We start from the raw sequence: 8174 nt of genomic DNA, 5'->3' as shown, positions 1-8174 counted from the left end.
GTTTAAAATGATACATGCTCAGTGAGCATTTTATTAGGTAAACTGCTACACCAGCTTGTTAATGCAAATATTTAATCAATGGATCGTGTGGCAGCAACTAAATGCATAAAAGCATTCCTACATGCTGAAGAGGTTCTGAGGTTTTTCGGACCAAATGTAAAAACGGGGATGAAATGTGATGTGATTTTGACTGTGGAATGATTGTTGGTGTCAGACAGGGTGGTTGGAGTATCTCAGAAACTCAGAGACTTTAACACACAAGTCTCTAGAGTATACAGCGAATGATGCAAAAAAAATAATAATTGTAATAAATACACAATAAAGGGTTCACTGAGTGTATACTTTTTAGTTTAGTTTAACTGAGTTAAGCACACAGTTTTACCCTGTATAAATGCTGTGCTGCAATTACTCATAATGCTTAAAAAAAGACTATAAGCTATTACCCGACAGGACGTCCTGGGGTTACATTAATCGTTACTTCAAGTTTTCCCTTTTGTTCTGAACCAGATACGGCTGCTATGGGAAAAGTACGATGAAGATGTAGTGCAGGGTTATTTCTGTGAGGACGTTTATGATATTTTAGTTTTAAAAAAACTGTCGAAAACTTTTTCCCCGATTATGGTAGTGGTACAGTGTGCATATAGCCAAACACCCACTGGTGTGGAATATGAATAAAATAAAATATTGTGGTCTGTAACGTAAGGAGTGATTCATTGAACCGCAAAAATCCAGACATGCTAATGTTTTTGTCCACAAGAATTATGATAGGTTACATTTTTTAAAGGGCGTAGCTTCAAAATTTAAGGGGAGGAGTCCTTTTCTGCAGAAAAGGCGACGTTCAACTTAACTTCTGAAGTTGGAACGACACTATTCTAAACCATAGTTCTGAAGGAAGAGGCAAGTGTAATGGTAAGCATATAAGGGAGGGGCGATGAACTGCTTCAATACTACACAATAATAGGTTTTATATTTTTAAACGTGTAAGGCTTCACTGCGCACGCTATGTTGTAATGTCAACGTGTTATATGTGGGAAATGAAAAAAAAACTCTTAAGTTAAAAGCGCATCTGGCCTATCATTTTCTTGTAACGGGCTTAGTCGTTTTCAACAGCCAAGTACAAAGTGAAACTTGCACATAACAGTGTTCCTCGAGGACGCACAACATATATATATATATATATATATATATATATATATATATATATATATTAACATGCTGCAGATTTACACCTCCGAACAAACTGACCTGTTTTTATGCGTTCCGTCATTTTTCGCCAATTTAGCCTATGATGTTGTAATTCTGCCCCTTTTCTTTTCGTTGTGGACAATGTATTGTTACAAACTGAAGAGGACAGCACTGTTTCTTGCATAAGCATCTCCGCCTGTTATATTTCCCATTTCAAACTTCCAGTGCAAACAGGAAAGGTTATTCTACTAAATTGAAACAAGTTAATGGTCAGTAGTTCTCATATGTAGATGACTATATATCACGAAACAGGCTTAATTCAGTATTTTTTTCTCCTGGTTAGCATTTTGGCTGCGTCACTACAAAACGCAAGCGGGTGGATGTATATTCCTTAAACTGCAGAAGCAACACGACTATGATTTTGCACTTTACTTCCAAGTTAAATGTAGGCTAATGTGGAACACTGCTGTAAGGAGTGAGGTGCGAATTATATTCGTACATTTGCCAGAGACAGAGAGAAGGCCTGGAAAAAACAAACATCTACAGATGCGTAGATTTCCGCTAACGTTTGACATCTTATTATTTAGTTGCATCTTGCCATATTTCATTGAAATTTCCTGCCGCCCGTTTCTTTTCGTATTATGTAGCGTATGTTACTTGCTTCCATGCGTTTTTATCTTACAGTAGCCTATCCCGTTGTGTCAAACATTTCGGCTACTGTGAAGAGCAGTGTATGAAGGGCGCTTATTATCATTCAAACTTTGGGGCATGCCTTTAAGTAATCAAATACATGGACGAACCTACTTTCTCGTATATAATGTTTATTTTCTATGCAAGCATGGTTTTTGACGGAAAGTAACGGCATTGCATGTAGCACGAGCAAAGTTGTTTTGCTCAGGCACTCACTGACGTCAGGGGCGCAGTTGATCGATCGTCTGGCCGATTGTGTTTCTGGCAAAGGCTCAAAGCTGAGCTGCGACTTGTGGTTTTACTCGCGATGTACAGACCCAGTAAATGACCAGATAAATAATAGCTTTCAATGTAAACCCATGTCGCTCATGTGGGTCTATTCTGTGAGAATTCTCTAAGCACTCTTGGCTAATATTAAAAAGTCTTAATATAGTTGATACATCGATATCAAACCGATTAACACTTCAGAAACGTGGGCAATTGCCTGACGTGGCATGGCACTTAATCCTGCAACAAATGACACATGTAGCTATGGTTATGCCCTAGTAGCTAGATGCCTGTAGTTGTACATGTATTGCAAGAATTCCAGCTCTCTGCTCCACCCTAACCCGCAAGCCTCACCTGCACCACATGGGTGGCCAACGTGACGGAAAAAAAATACAGATCAGCTTTGATTTTTGTAAAAATTAAAGTATAATTCCTTTAGTTTTCATTTTTTTTTAATCGTACGAGTCACATCCATTTCAGTATACAGTGGCATTGTAATAGTGATCCACTGTGACATCGCGGTGGGGAAGCTGTTGCTAACAAGAGACTTCGAACCGGGCAGGCTTATACGGCGGTGTTCGGACCATCGTGAGCTAACATGAACACAGGGACGTTGTGCAGTTAATTGTCGTTTATTGGTCCAGTTAGCAATCAAAGTGTTTTAGTGTCTGAGATAGTCAATGAGCAACTATAATCATAAACCACGTCCTTCAGGAGGCTACTATTAAACGGACTTTAACTTGTAATGTAAGCGACCAGTGTTCCAGTTTCCTTTGCGACGACTGTGGCGTTTCACATTAATTTGCGATAAAAGTTAAGTGTAAGATGTATTCGGTGTGCCCCGATTTCCCCCAGTGGCAAACAGCGAATATTTTAAATAATCAGCCTTCTCGTTTTCTCATTATCATCAGATGAATGTTTAGAGCATCTATAAATTCAAACCTGTACATGTATCTGTGTGACTTTTTGAAGAGGGGTGGGGTGTTGTGGAGGGACAGGGTGATTTTGTTGATGTCAAATGAGATAGAAGTGAAGGGAGGGGCCACGGTTTGGGAGCTGGAAATACAGGTGTTGCTGAGTGTGAACTGTTTATCTCAGTCTGTTTAATTTATTTTATATATTTTCTCCATGCTTACAATGTAAGATATTGTGCACAGGTTGTGTGAAGGACATCTTCCAGTAGCCATTACTAGCTGCCTTTGGGATAATAGTGGGCTGATTCATCCCATCAACTTTCAAGTATGTCTGATAAAAAAAAGTACTGAAAGTGCCAGTTTCACAGACAGATTAAGCGTTGTCTTGGACTTGTTGACTTTTGTATGGATAATCTCCATTCTAAATTTAAATGAATAACTAGGCTTAATCTTTCCCTGTGAAACTGTCTAAACATTTACTAAATTAAGAGTCTGACAATGTCAGTTATTTGACATGAATGAATGAAATGCTTCAGGGGGAATTTCAGCAATAATTACAGTAATAATTACCAACCTACAGGATAATTAAATGAGGGGAGAATGCTTAAGGTAAAGTTAATTGTAGAGGCACAATAAATACAAGGAGCCAAGACTGGACAAATCCCCTTTCAAAATTTGAGGACAATATCGCCAAAACTGAGCATTCTGCATTGTTTTTTCTATTCTATGTCAAAGGACATTTGGAGACTCCAAAAGGACACATTATTAAGCTAAGGAAACAAAATTATATTATGGGTCTTATGAGGAATATTTCTTACTAAACTAACACCTTTTATCCTGAAAAAAGTGTTTACACTTCGCCCCCCTCCTGTCACCCTCCCCTACCTCTCTGTCCCAAACTCCCTCTCCTTGCAGCTCTCCTCAGACAGAAACAGGTTGAGAAGATCATAAAAAATAAGTACAATAATCACAATAATGGCATCTTGTATACTAATATATTCATTAAGTTTTTGTCATAATTTCACATGCTATTTATTATTCAAAATTAGGCTGGCACCTTATTTATTAACATACGGAATAATAATAAAATATTTTGAGAATTAAATATTAAATTAATTTGAAATATTAATTAGTATTTAAATGCTCAACGATATGAAGTTGGTTCACGTCACTGAAAATGCCCTCGATTGTGTTGTCTTCCATAGAAATATTCACTCAGAGGAGAGATTCCTTGGAACTCCTCCAAAGGAAGTCCTCTATTTAGACATAGGCATTGCAAAATAACCTTTTTGTTGTAAAACATCAACCTTTTCTGGCATAAAATCTCAAGAACTGTTTTTGCTGATGCACAACAGACTGCACGCATGTTTTAAAACGCTACAGTTGTTATGCAGTTTCGTTGCGCAGAAAAAATGTTGTTTTATGTAAGCCTAACAAATTATACACCGTTGGAAACATAATGTCATTAGCGAAAATGCTTTTTTGTCATCCCTTTGATTAGCTGAAGTTATACTGAATTTTATTATTACACAGGGATGAGGATAAATACTGGTCAGAGACGGTTGAGTTGGGCTCCTCATCTTCAACAGAGCCTATTCAAAGTGTAGATTATATCAATTCTATGTATAAGTACTTTTGTGGAAGTATATATCGGTGAAACAGACAACAATGATAATTGCTCCAGAGAAATTATAAGTAAACAATGGACATTCTATTAATGTTTCTCTCAGTTAGCCCTTTTTTTAGAATGAGATATTATTATGCATTTGGTCCACTGGACACTTTTGTGAAAATTTCACTGGCATTACCTTATTTCTTGTAGTACAGTATTGGAACAGCATGGTCAATTCCTTTGTTTTTGCTATTCACTGAAGACAATTGAGTTTGAGGTCAAAAGATGTACATGAGATGACAGGTACAAATTTCTGCTTTTGTGTCCTGGTATTTTTATCTATATTTGTTAAACAATTCAGTACTTATTACCATTTGTATCTGACCACCCAATTTTTAGGTGAGCAAAAGTATTGGAACTTGACAGGTGGTTCTTGTTGCCCATATGGGTTCTATTAGATTGATTGGTTAAGCAATAAATAGTTGTAACAAAAATGTCTATTCTTGGTTTTAGCCTTGGGTTTTGCCTGTGAAGACTGCATTTGTGTTCGAAAAGATAAACCAACATGAAGACCAGAGAGCTGTATTTATGAGAAAAGCAGGCCATTTTGAAGCTTAGAAAAGAAGGGAAATCCATTGCACAAGTAGTTGTTCTTCCAAGTTAAAGCATCACATCCATAACTAGTAAAATATACATGAAGTGCTGTTCTAAACAAAAAAACAGTCATCATAAGTGCAATTATTAATTTAAAAAATCTATATTATTTTTTTAAATTAATTCATAAAAAAAATATTTTGGGGGTTAGACAAGAGGGATATCGGAAAGGGGGGGGGATCAGGAGGGAGGACTAAGGTACAGTTTGAAAAGGTGTGTTTTTCGTCTGCGTCGAAATAGGGGGAGGGATTCTGCTGTCCTGACAGTGGTAGGCAAGTCATTCTCCCACTGAGGAACCAGAACGGAAAACAGCCGTGAACGTGCAGCTCGACCGGCAGGTTCTCGTGAGGGAACCATAAGGCGACCAGAGCGGGCAGACCAGAGTGGTCTAGCTGGGGATGTGGATGCGTGCAGCAATAGGAAGCCAGTGGAGGCCATTGAGGAGTGGGGTGACATGAGTCGACCTGGGCTGACTGGTGATCAGGTGGGCTGCAGCATTCTGGACCAGCTGGAGGGGCTTGATGGCACACGCTGGGAGACCGGCTAGGAGGGAGTTGCAGTAATCCAGGCGAGTGCCTGGACTAGGAGCTGGGTGGCTTTCTCCGTCAGGAGATTACGGATGAAAGGTCGATTGTCGGAGAGGACTTAGAGAAGCTCAGTCTTGGCAAGGTTAAGCTTCAGGTGGTGGGAAGTCATCCACGCAGAGATATCAGCCAAGCAGGCAGAGATCTGTGTGGTGACCTGGGTATTGGGGGGGAAGGAAAGAAAGCGTTGAGTGTCATCGGCGTAAGAATGGTAAGAAAAGCCATGGGAAGGGATAACAGAACCAAGAGACATGGTGTTTAGGGAGAAGAGGAGAGGACCAAGAACTGAGCCCTGCGGGACTCCAGTTTGTAGGGGGTGGGGGTCAGAGACTGAGCCCCTCCAAGTCACCTGGTAGGAATGAACAGAGAGGTAGGAGGAAAACCATGCCAGTGCAGAGCCTGTGACACCCATCCCAGTCAGCGATGAGAGCAGAATCTCATGGTTGACTGTATCGAAGGTGGCCGACAGGACAGAGGAGAGGGACTTGGCTTTAGCAGAGAGAACAACAACAGCAGTTGATGATAGTAACATTGTGAGAGCTGTAAAAAAAAACCCCCAAAACATCAGTCAGTGACATCACAAACAATCCATAGGGCAGGGGTGAAGGTATCTCTCTAACTTTTCGAAGAAGACTTGGAGAGCAGAAATATAGGGGCTATACCTCAAGATGCAAACCACACATTGGTAGTAAGAATCAGAAGGCAAAATTACAATTTGCAGAGAAGATTAACAATTAAAGATTAACCATCAAAGTCATGGAAAGGCCAATTGTGGAGAAAGAAGGTGTAATGGCAGAATTTTGTTTTAACTTCGTAGGCCACTTCTAATTGAATACGGGCAGCAGGATAGTTCTGACTCGTGTCCTAGTTTTACCACAGTTATCCACAATATCCAATTATGATGTACTCACACATGGACTCCAGTGGAAACGTTGATCTTTAATTTCAATGTCACTGAGCGTTTACAGCAGGCACATCATTCTTTAGTTTACATCAAACAGTTGACTTGCTTATTTATGAATAACAAAGACTACCTACGGACTATGGACGCCGGTCAAAAGCTGTATGCTTCCTTGGCAGCACACGCATTGTCTGACTAGCCAGAAAGGTTCTGTGTTTTTGCCTAAATTCTCACACATGCGCAGAAACACATACACATCAAGAGGTAAATTGTTATATCAAATTATCAATATAGGCATACAGCACAAATTAAATTATCTGTTCCCTTTATATATGCAAAGCACTAAATATACAAAACACACAATCCATTCAAATATAGTTTTCCAGTATTTGGCTCTCACAGAAGGGCTCTGCTCATAATCCAAAACATACAAGATCGTCAGTGAAGCACGGTGGAGGAAGTGTCATGGATTGGGCTTGCATGGCTGCTTCTGAAGTGGACTCACTAATCTTTATTGATGATGTAACTCATGATGGTAGGAGCAGGATGAATTCAGAAGTATACTAAAACATTCTGTCTGCCAACTTACGGAGAAATGCATCCAAACTACTTGGGAGGAACTTTATCATGCTGCACGACTGACCCAAAATACACTGCCAACAAAACAAATGATTTCTTTAGGGAGAAAGAGAAATGTGTTAGACTGGTCAATCACCAGACCTTAATCCAATTGAGCATTCATTTCACCTCCTGAAGAGGTGATTGAAGCGAAAACCCCCCGAAACAAACGACAAATGAAAGAGGCTGCCATAAAAAGCATCACAAAAGAATGCAACAGTTCAGCGATGTCAATGGTTCGCATGCTTGATGCAGTTATTGTAAGCAAGGGATATGTTACCAAATATTTAGTGTTATTTACTTTCATACTCTCTGTTCCAATGCATCACATTTCATTAATGGCATTTGGCAGACGCTCTTATCCAGAGCGACGTACAGTTGATTAGACTAAGCAGGAGACAATCCTCCCCTGAGCAATGCAGGGTTATGAGCCTTGCTCAAGGGCCCAACAAATCTTATTGTGGCTACATTGGGGTTTGAACCACCGACCTTGCGGGTCCCAGTCATGTACAGTAACCACTACGCTACTGGTCGCCCAATACTTTTGCTCGCCTAAAAATTTGGTGGTCTGATGCCAAAGGTCCTGTAAGTATTTTTTACACATCTAGGTTTAAATACCAGGAAATAAAAGCTGTCTTGTGTTCATCTTTTTATCTCAACAACAAATTTATTCAGTGTATTACAAAGGAATTGGCCTTGCTGTTCCAATACCATTGAAGGGTATGTGGCTTTCTAAAATGCAGAGAAGG

General features: G+C 39.6%; 1 protein-coding gene across 1 annotated transcript in view; it reads left to right on the top strand.

Annotated features, from left to right (window-relative positions):
- The first annotated feature begins 831 nt into the window (after positions 1-831).
- si:ch211-71n6.4 (para-nitrobenzyl esterase) overlaps positions 832-8174 on the top strand; it is a 31976-nt gene continuing 24633 nt past the window's right edge. The window contains exon 1 of the mRNA XM_061222297.1: positions 832-909. The gene's annotated coding sequence lies outside the window, so the exon portion shown is untranslated. The remainder of the gene's footprint in view (positions 910-8174) is intronic.

The sequence above is a fragment of the Conger conger genome, chromosome 15 (assembly GCF_963514075.1).
Source record: "Conger conger chromosome 15, fConCon1.1, whole genome shotgun sequence".
Lineage (NCBI taxonomy): Eukaryota > Metazoa > Chordata > Actinopteri > Anguilliformes > Congridae > Conger > Conger conger.
Note: the sequence above shows the minus strand (reverse complement) of the source record. Positions and strands in the feature narration are given on the sequence as shown.